This window comes from Bos mutus, chromosome 17 (genome assembly GCF_027580195.1).
Source record: "Bos mutus isolate GX-2022 chromosome 17, NWIPB_WYAK_1.1, whole genome shotgun sequence".
Classification (NCBI taxonomy): domain Eukaryota; kingdom Metazoa; phylum Chordata; class Mammalia; order Artiodactyla; family Bovidae; genus Bos; species Bos mutus.
This window is the reverse complement of record NC_091633.1, coordinates 20,829,279-20,846,682: the sequence shown is the minus strand read 5'-3', so window position 1 is coordinate 20,846,682 and position 17,404 is coordinate 20,829,279. Positions and strand designations below refer to the sequence as shown.

The 17,404-nt window shown below is 44.0% G+C and overlaps 2 protein-coding genes across 9 annotated transcripts in view; one reads left to right on the top strand and one right to left on the bottom strand.

Moving 5' to 3' along the window:
• Positions 1-5,137, bottom strand: part of ZNF664 (zinc finger protein 664) — a 36,537-nt gene extending 31,400 nt beyond the window's left edge. For 2 of the 5 annotated variants that reach the window (XM_070386307.1, XM_070386309.1), the window contains exons 1-3: positions 4,417-4,575; positions 3,682-3,818; positions 2,026-2,169 (exon numbers count right to left, since the gene is read on the bottom strand). The gene's annotated coding sequence lies outside the window, so the exon portion shown is untranslated. Of the gene's footprint in view, positions 1-2,025; positions 2,170-3,681; positions 3,819-4,416; positions 4,576-4,996 lie in introns of those variants that run through there. The other 3 variants (XM_070386305.1, XM_070386308.1, XM_070386306.1) reach the window with 2 other exon arrangements.
• CCDC92 (coiled-coil domain containing 92) overlaps positions 4,840-17,404 on the top strand; it is a 36,355-nt gene continuing 23,790 nt past the window's right edge. The window contains exons 1-2 of one of the 4 annotated variants that reach the window (XM_070386301.1): positions 5,138-5,297; positions 5,759-5,922. The gene's annotated coding sequence lies outside the window, so the exon portion shown is untranslated. Of the gene's footprint in view, positions 4,948-5,137; positions 5,298-5,758; positions 5,923-9,941; positions 10,019-17,404 lie in introns of those variants that run through there. The other 3 variants (XM_070386304.1, XM_070386300.1, XM_070386303.1) reach the window with 3 other exon arrangements.

Below are 17,404 nucleotides of genomic sequence, written 5' to 3'. Positions count from 1 at the left end.
ACACTTAGATTTGTCACTACTATTTTTCTACTTTGTGGTTTGGCTTTTGATCCTAGGATTTCGTTTTTCCTTTCTTCTTAAAGATATTTTAAATGTTTATGTAGTCCAATACAGATTTTAACTAATAACAGATTTGAATGTCTTGTGGGTGCCAGGACCTGTACCTCTTTCTCTCTCAACACCTGTACGGTGGTATCATTTTCCTTAAATTCCAGTTCAAGTCTGTCTGATCGCTACACCTGTTCTCTGTTCACCTCAGCGTGCAGAACTCCTTTTTCCAGATGTTCACCTATTTTTTTAAAGGTTTATTTTAATGTGGGCATTATTTTAAAAGTCTTCATTGAATTTGTTACAGTATTGCTTCTGTTTTATGTTTTTGGCCCCGAGGCATGTGGGATCCTTGACCAGGGATCAAACCCATACCTCCTACATTAGAAGATAAAGTCTTAACCACTGGGCCATCAGCAAAGTCCAGCCCAGATGTTTAATATTTACTTCCATATCTTCTCTGATTTGGAGGGCATTTGTGATGGTTTGTCACTTATTACACTTCCATACACTTTCATCTTTGGGGTGCTGAATAGGTTCCAGTGACCTGTCCAGATACTCTGAAGCTAGTGTGACACTGTTTAAACACAACTGGCTCTACAGTATGTTTAAACAATTAGATAGACCTTGTTCTAGCTCATTACTCACTATTCTGTCCAGTTCACCTGAAAAGGGGGATCTCTATAGCATTTAAACATCACAACCAGGGATATGGCCTATCCTTCAGTTTAAGACATTCTTTCTTATCTTTCAGGGTATTGTTTGGTCTCTTCCAGGCAGGTCAGTCGCACTTGTCTTGATGAAGCTGTGTTTACCTGGTTCATGGTTTTTGTTGCATTGTGATCAGAGCCTGCTTTTTTGTTTTTCCATATTAGTTTCTGAAAAAATTATTAGTATTCAGAAAGCTATAAATATTATATACTCACTGTGTGCCCAGTTGCTTTCTCAATTTTTTGTCTAGTATTTTTTTTCTGTTATTCTTTTTTTTCTGGCAAATAGCATTTACAATATTTCCCTTCTTTTCATTTTTAGAACCTCACCTCACTCTTATTTCATGTATTCCTGCTTTGACAAAACTTACCAAAAATATGTTAAATATCCCAAATTTTTACTCTCTCTGATCCTATTCTGTTAAGCATAGTATGAATAATTAGTTTAACATATGTGTTTTGCATAAAAAAGTGCATCTTTATGCCTACTTTTTGAAAATAAAAAATTATTTATTTTTACAGACAAATACCTATTTTGACCTTAGTATAGCTGGTAGTTTGAAGTCAATGTGAACTAGAAGGGAAAGACCATCTCTCTTGACAGACCTCTGACAATCACCTACCTGGTCTTCCCCACTTTCACTCCCCACTCCCACATTCTGCAGGTAGCAGCAGCTGGAGTGGCTGTTTAAAAATGCAAATCTGATTAAGTCATTCCCCTGTTTAAAACCCAACCCTTGTAATGGTTTCCCATTTCACTCGGGATAAAATAAAACATCCTTAACCTGCCCTACAAGACCCGACATGATTTGGTCCCCTGCCTAGCCACACTTGCCCCTCACCCACCATAATGTATCCACAAGTCATTCTTTCAGTTCCCGGAAAGGGCAAAGCTTTCCCCATTCTGGGCCTTCCCACATGCCGTTCCCCTGCCTGGAAAATTATCCCCCATCTCATTCTACACTGACGCCTACTCACCCTTCAGATCTCAGCTCAAAGCTTATTTTTGCAAAAAAGTCTTTCCTGAGTCCTCTCTCTGAAATCTAAAATTTGGTCCCCTTTTTAATACTTTCTCATCGAGAGTGCTAACTCACTTTCATAGCAGACACCGGTTTGTGATTATATGAGCAGCTGCGTGATTGTTTAATTTCTGATCCCTTCTGCCCACATAACGTAAACTAGAACAGAACAGAGGCAAGCTGATTTTGGTGGCCATGCTAGAAACATTCGTATACATTTGAATAAAAGAAAAAAAATACCTACATACCTCTTAATTGTGCCTTTTACATCTTAATATGATAGCCATCACATTACTGAATATGTATGTAAACTGTTAAAACTCTGGTACTGCTGGCAAATTCAGTAAGAATCCATTCTACTCAAAGGACATAAAAACCTGAATCTGTTGCTGCTACAGAAAAACACAAACAAATTTACATCACTAGGAAGTTCTGTTTATATATTACGAGTGTTTTATGTAGTGTTCAATTTGCTGATGCTTTATTCACAATCAACTAATTTTTATGCCTTATTTTTCAAAGCATGTAAAGCACTATGAAAAATACGCTTTGTGAAATACTCTTTCAGAAGTCTAAAGAGTACTTGATAAAAATATGACAAAATCAGAAACTAAACAGCATTCAAAGTTGGCTATCTGTAGTATTTTATAATATACATATCTGGCCAAAGAAATAAAAATTGTAGTGCAAATTTAAAAATCCCTTCAGATCACAAAATCAACATTATATACTACTTTATACTCTACAAAGACTTTCACACACATGATATCACTGAACTTGGTAGAGTAAATAGAGCAGATATTATCACTACATATAGAAAAGAAAACTCAGGCTTAGAGTGATTAAATGTCTTCCTCAAGGTCACAGGACTTTAAAACAGGCGTCACAATTAAAACAGGGTCACAATTACAAGAAATGTACCACATGTAAATTTCTGAACCAAAGAGAACGTCCATCATAAACAGTTTCTGTAGTAAGTGTAGATTTGTGCTCCCTTCACTAACACTTCAGTAGAGAACAACAAAAAAAACTATTTTAAATGTAAAGTTAAATCATAAATTGCCATCAGTTCAGGAAATGGCTAAACTATGGTGTCCTCAAACTATGGAACATGATGCAGCAGTTCTGCAAAATGATTGAATGCATCCTATGCTAAAAACGGAAAGCTAGAGTGCACTCATACTTGTTAAAACAGTCGAAGATAATACAAGTATACACTGGCGTAAAAACATTTTTAAAGATCTAGAAGGTTATACACAGTTGTTATCTCTGGGAACAGAGGTCTTGTAGTCAAAGACATTAGCCATCTCTGTGATGTTTTAGTTTTTACAAAGAAAAGGCTTTACTTTGCTGATTTAAAAGTAATTCTTAAGATTTAAACCAATCTGTGGGGTGAACAAGGCCATTTTTCTGGGTCTAAAAAACTGTGCATCTATAAAAGAAGGAGGAACCCCCGCTTAAAAAAAAAAATACATATATAGCAACAAAAACAGTTCGATTCTCTTAAAACAATAAACATCACAAAACTTTTCTTTAAAAAAAAAAAAGGCAATAGCTTAGAATTTTTTTTTTTAATATCTAGTCTCCTTTGTTGCAATAAGACAACCAATAAACTATCAACTAGGAGAGTCCGGAACAGGCTCCTCCGGGAGAGATTTAGTTGTTAGAGTTGGGCAAGGAAGGTTTCACAAAGGAGCTGAGTTTTGAGGGAAATGAGAGGTGACTGGGCAGAGAGATGCGGGAAGATTAAGCCAGAGAGGGAAATGCCTGGGAAGTGGATATACTGAGTTAATCAGAAGCAGGGCCCAGGAAGAAAACTGGAGTAAAGTCCTGAAAGAGGAGAAGAGGATTCCTTTGGATGTGGGAGGTTAGAGGGAGCTCGACTGCGCTGCCATCCAGTTTACCTGGGTGAGAATCCGGCCCTTGTTATGGTCAAACAATGGAGGCGTCCAGCGGCAGCAGCGATCTGCGCTGGGTGCCCGGAGGGTTCCTCATCACCTGAGTAGGATGCTCCGCTGGCTCTGCTGGGACGCGAGGCGCTCTTAAAAAAAAAAAAAACACACACAACATCACACCATGCAGCCAGGCTTCTCCGCGGCACAGCCCGGCTCCCTTGATCCCACGGCGCGGCCATTACCGCTTCTCCGGGGACCCGCCTGGAAAGGCTCCAAGGCGCGGCTTCACGGGTTTCTAAAGCTGTTTTGCTCCCCCTTCCCTCGGCTCCAACAACAATGGAGCCCGGCTCGGGAGTCTGGCTCTCTTGGGGCCTCCGCCCGGCCTCGCCCCGGTCGCTGCCCCTCCGCCGCCGCGCGCCCTGGCCGCCATCTGTGACCCCCGCTCCCCGGCACTGCGGGCCCACGCCGGCTCGCCGAGGCCCAAAGTCAGGCTGCCCTCCCCCGGGCCGGCCCGGGTGGCCGCCGGGCCGCCAGGCTGCGCGGAGCCACTCTGACCTTTCCCACCCGATGCCCGGGCGCTCACCCCGGCTCCAGGCCCATCCTAAGTGATGGGTTGTTTTTCTTTTCTTTAATCCACTCATTCTCCTTCCGACCCAGTACCCGCGCCCTGGCCACCCCCGCTCGCCCCCACCTTGATCCCGAAAAGAAATAAAGACAGTACAGCCTGGCCACCCCAGAACTCACTCCAAGTGAGGGGTTGAAGCGCCCCAGGCCGCGGACTCCGCGCACCCACCCTCCCTTCTCCTCAAGGGACACCTCACAGGTGCGCCTCCGAGCCGCGCGCGCGCGCTCCGCACACCCAGACGCCTCCGGGGGACAGCGCGCGTGCGCACGCACGAGGCCGGCGAGCCCCGGGGGAGCGGGGCCGCACGCATGCGCGCCGCCCGGCCCTCGCCCCTTCCCCCCCACCCCGGCTCTGCGCCCGCCCCCGTCGGCTGCCCGCGCGCGCCCTCCCCCCTCCCCAGTGTCAGGCCTGTCACGGGTACCCCCCCAACCCTCACCGCCCAGCGCGCGCGCTCCCGCTTGCCCGCCTCGCTCCTCCTCCTCCCCCCCCACCCCACCCGGGCCCGCGTTACCCTGGGCAACCGCAGTGCGGCCGCACCTGAGCTGTGCGCCTGCGTCCCACCGGCCAGACCCTCCCTTCCCCTTGGTCGGTTCCCCAGCCCCGCACAGCTGCGGGAGAGTGGGGGCGGGGCGTCACCCTGTCCCCGCGAAGTGAGTATCGATCGGCCTCCCCCGCCCCTCCCCGCAAACACAGACCCACCGCCGCCGCCGCGCCGGCGCCTCGGCCGCCAGCCGGGTCAGCGCGGCCAGGCCTTCTCGCCGCCCCGGCCCCCCGCTCCCAGCGTGCACCGCGGCGAGCGCTCGGGTGGGAGCCGGCGAGATGCGCTCGGCGGGCGGTGCCCACTGACCTCCCTCGGCGGCCCGGCCAGGGCAGGGCCGGAGCCAGGAGCCAGCCCCGCCCGCCGCCCCGCCCATGGGCCGCCGGCCCCCGCAGCCTCCCGCCCCAAGGATCGCGCCGAGGGGGGGAGCCGCCTGAAGGACCGCGACGGCTGCGCCCGCAGGTGAGGCGGGGCCCGAGGTGTGATCGAGTCCAGCCCCACTCACCTGGCGGTACCTGCAGGGAGGCTCTGCGGGTGCCGGCGGGGGGCGGCGGCACCTGTCGCAGCGGGAACTCATTTAGATAATTTTTCAAGCCCTCACTGCAAGGGGAGGGGTCCTTCAGGCTCACGGGGTGGGGAAGGGTGTCCCCTTACGGAGACATCTCGGGGGGATGAGGCGGGGGGTGAGGAACGAATAGGTGGAAAGGAGGGCAAAAGTGAGGCTCGGCGATTCCGCACCAGCTGCTTGCAGGGTCTTCCAGCCCGTTATAGGGAGGGGGTTGCCCTTGCCAGGGCTACAGCCCAGGCTGGGGTGCGAACCCACCGCGCACCCAAGCCAATCCGAACGGGGAGGAGAGGGCGGTCCAGGAGCCGCTCCTGCCAGCCCCGGGGTGGGATTGTAGGGTGAGGGATCCGCATTGCAGGTGCACTAGGAGCGCCCGAGGGCCTGGCCCTGCTTTGTCTGGGATGCCGTGGGGAGGCGGCCATCCGAATCCACATCGCCTTTTCAAATGCGTTTTACCACCCCGTGGACATTAGAGACCCTCCCAGATAAGTTGCATTGTCTCCTGTCCTGATAACCCTTTACGTAAGTACTCTACCTTTACAGCCCTTTTCTGAAGCTTTGGTGTGAGCTTTAGTTTACCCTAAATAACGATTTGTTTGTGATTCATGAAACTGAGCGGAATGCAAATATGCAGCAGGGCTCCAGGCTCGGCTACAGAGCTGCCGTCTACTACAGCGAGTTACTCTAGTTTATCTAACTTAAGTGTTTTCACGCTGACCTGTATTAATTAGAAGCTTTGGTATTAGGCAGTATGATCTATTTCTATAATGAAATGAAGTGGCCTTAAGAGGAAGTATGATCGCGTTGTTATTTAAGTTGCAGCAATCAGTCTTAATAACAAAATACAAGCCGCCCGACTGTCCTACCGTAATGTATTACCCATTTCCAGAAACCTACCTGTAAGAGTGTTAATGCTAGAATTGCCGTTTTAAGACTTTTACGTCTGAAATGTATTTCAGGAGACTTATTATTTTTTTATTAAATGGGTTTTGTTTTGCACAATCAAGTATTCCCCTGCATTGTCTTGCCATTGAATTGCAAGGAAAATAACGCTAATATTTAACGTGACTTTTACCTCCAAAGATGCTTTGAATTTATTTCTTTTGGCTAAATGTTCATTTTATATGAAATATATTTTGGGAGAAGGTTTTAAGGTTTGTGGTAAATTTATATGTGTGTGTCTTTATACATATGTTTACATGTGCATGACACTACTGGAATACCTTAAGATAAAATAGTTTTTATTATTCCTCTGCATCATGATGTAATTAGTAAATTTAGTTTAGGTATACTTAATTTCTAAAGTACTAGACAGTAATTTGTGTATATGAGATTTTTACTGTAGCATTTGTAGATACAACAGTCTAACAAACAGGTTTCTTGGCAATTAGATATTTTTATTGTTGATTCTTTTCAAAAAGAACAAATTAATCCTTTTACTTATGGCAGAAAATCATTCTTGTGGGTGCATAACTTTCATCTGTCATTCATTGGATAAATTCATTTTAGCATCATTACTTAATTGACGGTGCATTTGCGGCAATACTGATGTTAACAGCGTCAAGACTTTTAAAACATACTTATTTTTATATTTATTTATCATTTTCTCATATGGCAAGAAAAGAAGAAGCCTTTTTTCTTTTATCTGGAACAAGGTCAGCCATAAAAAGTCCTTAAGACATAGTGGACACACTGTATTTGTTAACCGAGATTAATTCTATCTACTAGATTGGGTATCCTTAAAGGGCAGAAACTAGGCGCCTTTATATGCTTCACTCACCAAGTGTGCAATAAATGTTTGACTCAGATTAACCATTCCAGACTAGTTAGGTAGGTGCTAGCTTAATGACACCAATTTTCACATCTCCAGCTTTGGTGTTTAAACCAGCAGAAATGTTGGGCAGAGGAGTGAACGTGTCCTATTTGTCTTCAGATATTCAAGGTCTGTCAGCAGCAGAGGGATTTTGTGTATTCTAGAGTATTTCCATGAGTTCCAACGAAGGCAAGTAGTACTTGCAGAAAGACAGACTTCACTTTGACATAAAAAGCACAAGTTGCTTATGATTAGAACATCCAGTGGCAAGAAAGGACTGCTCTTTCCCTGCAGAGTTTCTGAATAATCTGGTCTCCTGCTGGGCAGGAATGGCTGCTAGGAGGTACCCCCATTGGCCTGAGAGAGGTCTTCTGAGGGGGGCTGAGGGACTGCAATGGCAGTCTGATTGGAGGGCATCGTGGTGTCTTTTTGTTTCTTACTCTGACTTCTGCAGTTTGGGCATAACAACACCCTAGACACCTACTTCCCTCCTCGGAAGATTGTTACCAGGGCAGAGGCCTACCTGATACCAGAGATGATTCTAAGCCTACTTTCTTTGCATTTGTGTGGGACTTTATAGGTAATAAAGCACTCTCACATCCCATGTCTTTTTAAAAGACTCTTCTTAATTATGCATGATTTTTTCTCTTAGCTTTTATTTTCTATAATAAACATTTAATCAAGAGGAAAATTATCCTTTTCTAGGAAGACAAGCAGGAGAGGCTTTTTTTTTTTTTTTAATGGAATGATGTCAGTCATTCTTTCAAGAGTCAGCAGGTTGTGAAGGTGAATAGATTTTTTTTTTTCTTAGCTGAAATTATTTTTTGAAAGATACTGGTTAAGGGCTGACTCTTGTGCTTGTGCTGCATTTTGGTTTGTTTACTTCATTACTCAAACATGACTCAAATTTCACAGCCAGAAGTTCAGTCATATCCACTGACAGTTAAGTTGCACTGGACTTTTTTCCATATGTCTGGCCCATACATGCTGGCAGGTAAAACACAGCTGAGAAGCAGAACCACAGTGGTCCAAAAAAATGAGGCGACTTGGAGTTTGTGTTTGAAGAAGGAAAAGATGTGTCCCCTTTGTACTAAGCCCAAACCTAGGAATGATAATTTGTCAATGATTAGAACGATGCTCTGGCCGTTACAACAAAGATGAGGCTATTCACTGTCAATCACAGTACTTGTATTAAGTGGATCAGTGGGGTTAGGACTCTGTCTGTGGCCCAGGAGCAGAGCTAGAGCTTCCTGTGGACAGTAGAGAACCCAATAAATACTGTCTGCACAAGGATTTAAGTGGAACATGATGATAATGAGGCCAATTGAGTTAGACCAGATTGTGAGCTCTTCAATTTAGGAAGAAGTTAGAGGGGGAAAAAACAGCTCTGAATTAATGTATACGTGTAATTAATTTTTTAAAAAACCTTTAGAAAAACAGTTCCTCTCTTTTGTTCTTTAGCAGATGAGTTTGTCCCATGCTTTTGTGCCTGTTATCCACCAGCTGGATTTGGGTGTGACTATTTAAATAACATAAAGATTTAAAAAATTTGCTTGAACCAGACATGCACTGTTTATTTATACTTTATGCACGAAAGGAAAAGAGAATACCAAGTTCTTCTGGCCAACCAAAAAATCAAATAAGGACACCTTATGAGTATTGATTTATTCCTTGAGGAGAAAAAAAAATTACAGATGCTGTTTTAAATATTATGATCAGGACAACAAATTATCAAGTAAGGCAACCAGTTAGAAAGCAGCCTTTTTGTAGGTGAAAGGTTACATTTTACAGAACCTTGCCATAATCTCTGAAGGCATCTCACAGATGTCTTAAAAGACCCCTTTGTTAATCAGAAAACCAGAGTTTATGTTTTTACATGAGTTTCCACACTGGGGAGCAGACAAATTAATACTTTTATGATTATCCCTGTATACCACTTTATCAGAAATAACTGTTTGAAGCAAGAATTCTCTACTCTGGGCCTGTAAGGGAAGAGGGAAAAAGTGTTGTCCTCTTTTTGAGATCCTTCCTACTAGCTGATTCTCAGGAGTGAGCAGTGCAATTCCATCAACTAACAAACAAGAACAAGCCTGAGATGCTAAAAGCTACAATAAAGAAAAGGAAATAGAAGAATGCTTTTAATAATGGAATTCTAGGCATACAATATTCTGCTGCTACAATCTTTCTCTTTGTTGCCTCTTTGACAACACTTAAGATGTTACAGTTAGACCCATGTAAGATCCATGACCCTTTGCTCTTCAGAGTTCCTTCCTACCCTGTTTCTAAATGCAGGCTGAACCCTGTTATTTACTACATAGGTAAGAGGATTTATGAGGCATTTCTTTTTTATTTGTTTAGCTGCACTGCGTCTTAGTTTCTGCACGTGGGATCTAGGTTCCCCAACCAGAGGTCAAACTTGGGCCCCCTGCATTGGGAGTCTTGGCCACTGGACCACCAGGAAAGTCCATCTGAGGCATTTCATATGTGACATTGCTGCCACATATTAATAATTCCCAGGATTATTACAGTACTGATTTTCTTAAAGTCACACAGTCCACCTGGAAATGAGTGGCACGACACTCTGAAAGGGCCACCTCTAGTGTAACCTCACTGTGAAACACAACACTGGCTCCCCGAGGTACAGGTCCATTCCTGTCATGGCTTAATCATCCAGAGGCTGCCATATGTTTCTAATGGTTTCCAATGTAATTTCTCTTACAATGACGAGTGTATGCGATGAGCTTCCTGCCACACTCCAGACATCGAAGGAGCCCGTTTCTCCAACTATCACAAGCATCAACTCAGGTAAAGGACACTGGTGTCACGTCTCCCTCAGTGGCTGTGGCATGTAGGAAGAGATCCAGTTTTTAGAAATATCTGTCTTGCTTGATGAGAAAGATGAAGAAGGGCTTTGCTATTTTTTAAATTTTCTGTTCTGGGAATATAGCAGAAGTTATTAGGCAGAGCCTGTCCTTTTCAAGGAGGGGTCAATCCTTGTCTTCGATAGTGAGTCATCTTTATCTTTTGGTTGAATCATGGTGAGCAGACTAGAAAATCCCTGGGGAACAGAGCAGCAGCTTTCAGCCATTGAGATACTTGCTCACTGACATGTCCTATTGCACTGGATGGGGGTAGGGCTGGGGGAGGCAGGTAGGACATAGTCTTTGATGACAGGGGAAAAAGATATGTCATCCTTCTCGGCCTCTGAATTGTGTGACGGGTTTCAAGTGAGGAATTCATTTCCATCAAGAAAGTGTTAGAGTCAGTTTTCAACAGAAAGTGATTTCTCAGTATAGTGAGGTTGTGGTATTAGGACCTGGTTCAGAGATGAGCAAAGTGCAACATTACTGTCTGAGGCCAAAGACATGGGGTTTTTGTGGGGGTGGCAGGGTGGGGGGGTAGAATTTAAATTGGAATAAATATGGCCAGAGGTGAGACCTTCCAGAGGACAGGTTGTGCATGCTGTGTGTTCAGCGGTGTGCTTGTGTCTTGTTCAGTTGTAGAATGGAACTCAGCAGTTTGATGCTCATTGACTAAGCCTGGAACGAACGGTGCCTTGACTTCTACCCGCCAGCAGGCTATGGGCACAGTAGAGGGCCTTCCCATGTAGGCCCAGAGGCCCGTAGGACCTTCCTGGGTGGCTTTTCATCTTGAGTCTGAAACTCAAGTGGGAAGCAGATTATCCATCTCTGAACCTCAAAGGAAAACCAAGTGAAGTTAGGAGTTGTTAAGCAGCTGGGGCAAGTTTCTTTGCACCAGAGATGCTGTGAGGCCTTGGTACATGAGTATTAGTGGCCCACAGGAGTATAAATCCTTGTGGGAGGGTTGAACTGTTCAGCAGTGTGAACTGTTGAGCCCTAAAGTGAACCTCATCACCCAGGCTTCTTAGCCTGAATGAAATGCTTCGATGCCCTTTATCAGGACTGCCCAGTGACAGAGCACAACTTCATCTAGCACATTAAAATTCTACCTTTAGAAGTCTCATAAGGGACTTTGCTGGTGGTCCAGTGGTTAAGACTTTGCCTTCCAATGCAGGGGCTGCTGTTTCTATCCCTGGTCAGGAAGCTAAGATCCCACATGTCTCAGGGCAAAAAACCAAAATGCAAAACAGAAGCAATATTGTAACAAATTCAATAAAGATTTTAAAAAATGGTCCACATTAAAAGAGGAAAATCTTAGAAAAAAGAAGTCTTATAAGCCTACTGAGTTTTTTAGACGAAGGTCCCAGTTTTTTGTCTGTTAAAGCTCTCCTGTTCACAGTCTGTAAGTAGGGCACCTGGCTGCTTCCATCCAGTTCTGAAAAATCCTGCCAGGTTTCCTTTTTTTTTTTTTTCCTACAATTCCATTGTGACAGTTAACTGCCTCTTCTGATTCTGAATGATACAGTGAATGTGAAGGGCCTTACAGCTTTATTTACAGTCCAACCTGTAAATCATAGACTCCTGTTATAAGTATAGACACATTTAGAGTGCTAAATCCAGAAATAAAATATTTTAGAAGTCTTTTTGATGGTCATTGTGTCAGCCCTTTGTACATGGGTACCCTCTACATCTGGTGAAATTACTAAGTGGTGACATGAAAATCATGTTCCTTGTTTGAATCAGACAAATTTGAATATATTTACAAATCCCACCCCTCTAAAGGGGAGAGAGCTAAGCCACTCTCTTGGTCTACCTGCCCCTGCCCTCCTGCCCATGTGAGCGTGACACATAATGTAGCTCATACAGTGCTGTTGAACTGCTGAAATTGGAACATACCACTCCTGCTGAAGGCCAGGGGCACAGGAGCAAGATGAGAAAAATCCTTAGGAGCTGCCAAGGTGCTGCCTGGGGAAGGCCAAAATGACTAGTTACAGGGGCCCCTGACAGCTTCCAAAGGCCCTTGCACCACGGGTTACGAGATCAGGGGCAAGTACAGCATGATGAAGAGCTGCCAGAAAGGACCAGTCAGGGACTTCCCTGGTGGTCCAGTGGTTAAGAATCCGCCTTCCAATGCAGGGGACTCAGGTTGATCCCTGGTCCGGGAACTAAGATCCCTCATGCCACAGGGCAACTAAGCCCACTCTCCACAACAAAAACCCAGTGAAGCCAGAAAACAAGAACAAAGGAGGGACTGAGGGACTGGTCAGTCCATAAAGGATGCCTGGCCAAAGACAGCCTTGACCGTGTTATGCATCTAAGGGAGAATGTTTCTAAAATGGCCCCAACATAGGGTAACATGAAGACCATTAGAAATGTGAGTTCCTCCCCGAGTGAGGCACCCTCACTATTTTCACAATTGACCACAGTCAGAAGGAGAATCAGAAAAAAAAAGGAAGGAAAAGCAGAATCACATGTTGCAGTGAGGGCAATACGTCTTGTCTGTGGACAGACCATGCAGGGGCAAAACGAAGACAGAGCCTCCTTTGTTGGAACCGTCTGCCTTCCAGGGACTAGTGTTCTTTTCTGGGAGCTACTAGTCTCTCCTCAATTATACACAAGTTATTACTGATGTACTTTACTATACCGTGATGCACCCATACATACACACACGTGGTTGAAACAGTATATTTAAATGACCATGTATTATTTAGAGATTTTACATTGTAGTTTTCATATCAGAAGCCAATTATATATGAATTGACTTTACTGTCTTAATTTGGGCTTTAAAAATAAGTGTTCAAAAATATCTAGCATGTGTATACTTACAGCTGATTCACATTGTTGTATGGCAGAAACCAATGCAACATTGTAAAGCAATTATCCTCGAATTTGAAGAATAAAATTTAACCCCCCCAAAAAGTAACAACAACAATTATGGAGCAGATGGTTCACAGGAATTCTGAGATGATAAGGTGTGTTTCCCCTATTTTAATTTCTTTACAAATCTTGAGGTAAAAAGTTAGCTAACTGCTTCAACCATCAGTCCAAAGAGAATTAGGGATTTTAGAAAATAAATATTACTATAAGTTGCATTAAAGGATAATGCGATTGTTGATACTAAGAATTTGTCAGATAAGTATGGCGTCTTAAAACATTACTCAAAAAAAACATTACTCAGCTAATGGAAGTAGCACAGTTTTATAGGTTAACACAATGTAATATTGTCAGAGAGTTTTTAAGAGCAAATGATAGAGATAACAGTTCCGTACATTATAGTTCATTTTACTTGTATGCTCATGTTTAGATTTATCTACTCTTAAATAATGGTCGGTAAGGAATTTAGTAACTTCAGATTAATGTAGCCTGTTGGCAGAAATCCCGCTTTTTTGGTATGAAGTGATAATGTGTAGGATCATCTGTCCCTCCCCCCTCAGGAATGTAAGCTCCAGTGGTGGCCAGGTTCGCATCTGTTTTACTTGTTGGCGTTTCTCAGCCGTTCTCCGAGAGGTGCCTCACTCAGAGAGATGCTCAGAGAAAGGTGGTTTCTCCACTGAAAGACTGCACAGTGATACTTTATATCCCCCAACAGAGGGAAACAGATCCTTCATTTACATCCCCAAAGTCACTGAACAATGTATGAAAGGGTTTGCCTCAAGAGTATTTTAATAATTCTTCATGCATCTTCTGTGTTCTGTTGGAATACTTCCTGTACTTAATACAGAAGCTTTTTAAAGAAGATAAGTAGCTTTTCAGTTTGCACCTGTATCTTATTTCTAAACTGGGATTTTATAACCTGAGTAATCGTACTTTGGAACCGACCTTTTTAAAGTAGACAATTTTTAAAATTACCAGCTCAATACATTTCTTTAATTTCTCCAGTATATTTGTGTAAATTACAAAGTTTAAATTATGGCCCTTTTTTGTAAACAGGGTTTCCTGGTGGCCATGAAGCCTGTAGTTTCATTTCTCCCAGCCTGGAAATCTTTTCTAAAAGTGCCACCACATGTAAAAGATTAAGAGTTTGGATATGGTTTCATAAATTTCTTAGGAGTCTTTAGAACCCTCATAAGATATATGCAAGTATTTAGTGGTCTCCTGGGCTTGGGGATGCGGTTTCAATTCCTGGAGCGGGACAATCCCCTGGAGAAGAAAACAGCAAGCCACTCCAGTATTCTGGAGAATCCCATGGACAGAGGAGCCTGGTGGGCTACAGTCCATGGGGTCGCAAAGAGACACAACTTAGTGGCTAAAAACAGTAACAAAAAGTGGTCTCCTTTAAAACAGGAATTCCTTTGCATTCAAGAAACATTAAAGCCTCTAAATATCAACATTTCCTAGGGGTGCCCTGAATGTTTAGATCAAAGTACCCCTGTTGAAAGTGTATATTGGGTCAATTTGGATATATCCATTTAATGTCTGCAGAAATATGCAGCTGTATCACTGTAAATTTGGAGTCCCCTTTGGGGGGGGTTCCAGAATTATCTTACATTCACCCTCCCCATTTCCCAGTTCACTGAAGCATTCAAACAGGAAAAACAAAATCTCAAACTGTTCCAATAGTGGGAAGAAAATGATTGTATTCTTATGCAAATTTTACATACAGCTCCTTTCTTCTGAGCAAAAGGAAAAAAAAAAAAAAAAAAATGCATATATCCTGATGCAAAACAGTGAGGTGTGTAACGCAGTGCCTTGCTACACACCTGCCTCACCAAGAGTTGAAGGTGTGGAGAAACCCTCTCAGACAGGCAGCCTGGTGGTCTCTCACTGACGGTTGCCTTTCCTCCCAGGTCAGGAGCCCTCTGTTATAGGAAGGAGGCTGCATGGCTGAGACTGTCCCTCCTGAGTGCTGCATCACCCACAGTTTACTAGCAATCCCAGAACCCCAAGGAGAGCAGGATAAACCTCAAGTCAGGAGGGGGAAAAGGCCCGCCTCGGATTAGACTGCCTCCAACCCAGTGCTGTGACCTTTGGGGCAAGAGCATTCTGCCTTGAGGGGGGACATCCTGTGTGTCATAGGCTGTTTAGTGGTACCCCAACCTCTACCCACCAGATGCCGGAAGCGCCCCTTTCCCGGCCATGACGGCCCACAAGGTCTCCAGACCTGACCAGTCTCTCTTGGGAACACCACTGCCTGACTTGGTCAGACTCAAAAATGGGGTTCACCAGGAGGATGCTCCCCCTCAAATTCTGATTGCCTTCACGTGTCTCAAGTCATAAAATTTACATGCCTATTCTGTGTATTTTTTGGACCAAAATGACCAATAGTATCTTGCCCCAGCTGTAAAATAGTGACTGTGTAGGTTCTCTGAGGAAGAAGACAATCTTCCATACAGGGTGTTCCAAACAGGTCAGTCAGGCTGCAGAAGCAGACCAGCAAGACCCAAGGGGTGTTACTTTCAGCGCTCTTGGCTGGATTATTTGTCTCAGGATTATTTGTCTCGTCTCAGGAGGAAGGAGTCCCGTCCTCCTCTCTCTCCCCTCCCCAGGCTGGTTAGCCATCCAATTGTTGATCTGAACAGGCAGACTCAATCTCCATCTGAATAAAGAAAGTGTTAGAATCTACACTTAATTCAACCTTTTCTATGAATCAAGAAATCCCAAGCCCCTCATCTAACCAATCAGGAAACCCTAAAATGTCAGTAAAACAGAGATAATGATTTAAATTGTATTACTAAGATGATAAATTATCAAGTAAGGCAAACAATTAGAAAAGCAAACTTTTAGAAATTAGGAGTTATATTTTAAGTGAGTCAGTAACAGTCTCGGAAGTCCAGATGTCTTAAAACACTTGTTTGATAATAAACCAAAGTAGTATACACCTTTACACACATTTCCACACTGAAGAGCAGAGTAAACTTGTGGTTCCTTAATAGAACTAGCTTCTTAGTCCAGAATAGTCCAGAATTTTCTGCAGCCTTAGGAGCAAAGAAACATGCTTTTTTCATGAGCATCAAGAAAAACCACTGGGGACTTTCCTGTGGTCCATGGTTTAGACTTCACCTTCCAATGCAAGGGATGTGAGTTCAATCCCTAGTCAGGGAGCTAAGACCCCATATGTCTGGCAGCCAGAAAAACCAAAAGGTAAGACAGGAGCAATATTGTAACAAATTCAACAAAGACTTTTAAAAAATGGTCCATCCAAAAAACTCCTAAAAAAAAAAAAAAATCAACACTAGTATTCTCCTGGTTAGCCCAAGCCAAAAAAGAGTTAAAAAAAAAAAAGAGTAGACTAGAGAAGCTTAAAACATAGGAAAAGGAAAGAGCAGAAGAGTTTTAACAAGCGGAATATGGGGCAAAGGATGTTCTGCCCCCATAGGGCATGCTTCACCTTCACCTGCCAAGAACCTAGGAGTTCACAGCTAAGGGTGTGGCTGTGGAGTCAGAGGGATGAAGCCGCACCCAGCCCCTGGCTAGTAGTGACTTTCAGTTCAGTTCAGTCGCTCAGTCGTGTCCGACTCTTTGCAACCCCATGAATCGCAGCACGCCAGGCCTCCCTGTCCATCACCAACTCCCAGAGTTCACCCAGACTCATGTCCATTGAGTCAGTGATGCCATCCAGCCATCTCATCCTCTGTCGTCCCCTTCTCCTGCCCCCAATCCCTCCCAGCATCAGAGTCTTTTTCAATGAGTTAACTCTTTGCATGAGGTGGCCAAAGTACTGGAGTTTCAGCTTTAGCATCATTCCTTCCAAAGAAATCCCAGGGCTGATCTCCTTCAGAATGGACCGGTTGGATCTCCTGGCAGTCCAAGGGACTCTCAAGAGTCTTCTCCAACACCACAGTTCAAAAGCATCAGTTCTTCGGCCCTCAGCCTTCTTCACAGTCCAACTCTCACATCCATACATGACCACAGGAAAAACCATAGCCTTGACTAGACAGACCTTTGTTGGCAAAGTAATGTCTCTGCTTTTGAATATGCTGTCTAGGTTGGTCATAACTTTCCTTCCAAGGAGTAAGCGTCTTTTAATTTCATGGCTGCAATCACCATCTGCAGTGATTTTGGAGCCCAGAAAAATAAAGTCTGACACTATTTCCACTGTTTCCCCATCTATTTCCCATGAAGTGATGGGACCGGATGCCATGATCTTAGTTTTCTGAATGTTGAGCTTTAAGCCAACTTTTTCACTCTCCACTTTCATTAAGAGGCTTTTTAGTTCCTCTTCACTTTCTGCCATAAGGGTGGTGTCATCTGCATATCTGAGGTGATTGATATTTCTCCCGGCAGTCTTGATTCCAGCTAGTGTTTCTTCCAGTCCAGCATTTCTCATGATGTACTCTGCATACAAGTTAAATAAGCAGGGTGACAATATACAGCCTTGACGTACTCCTTT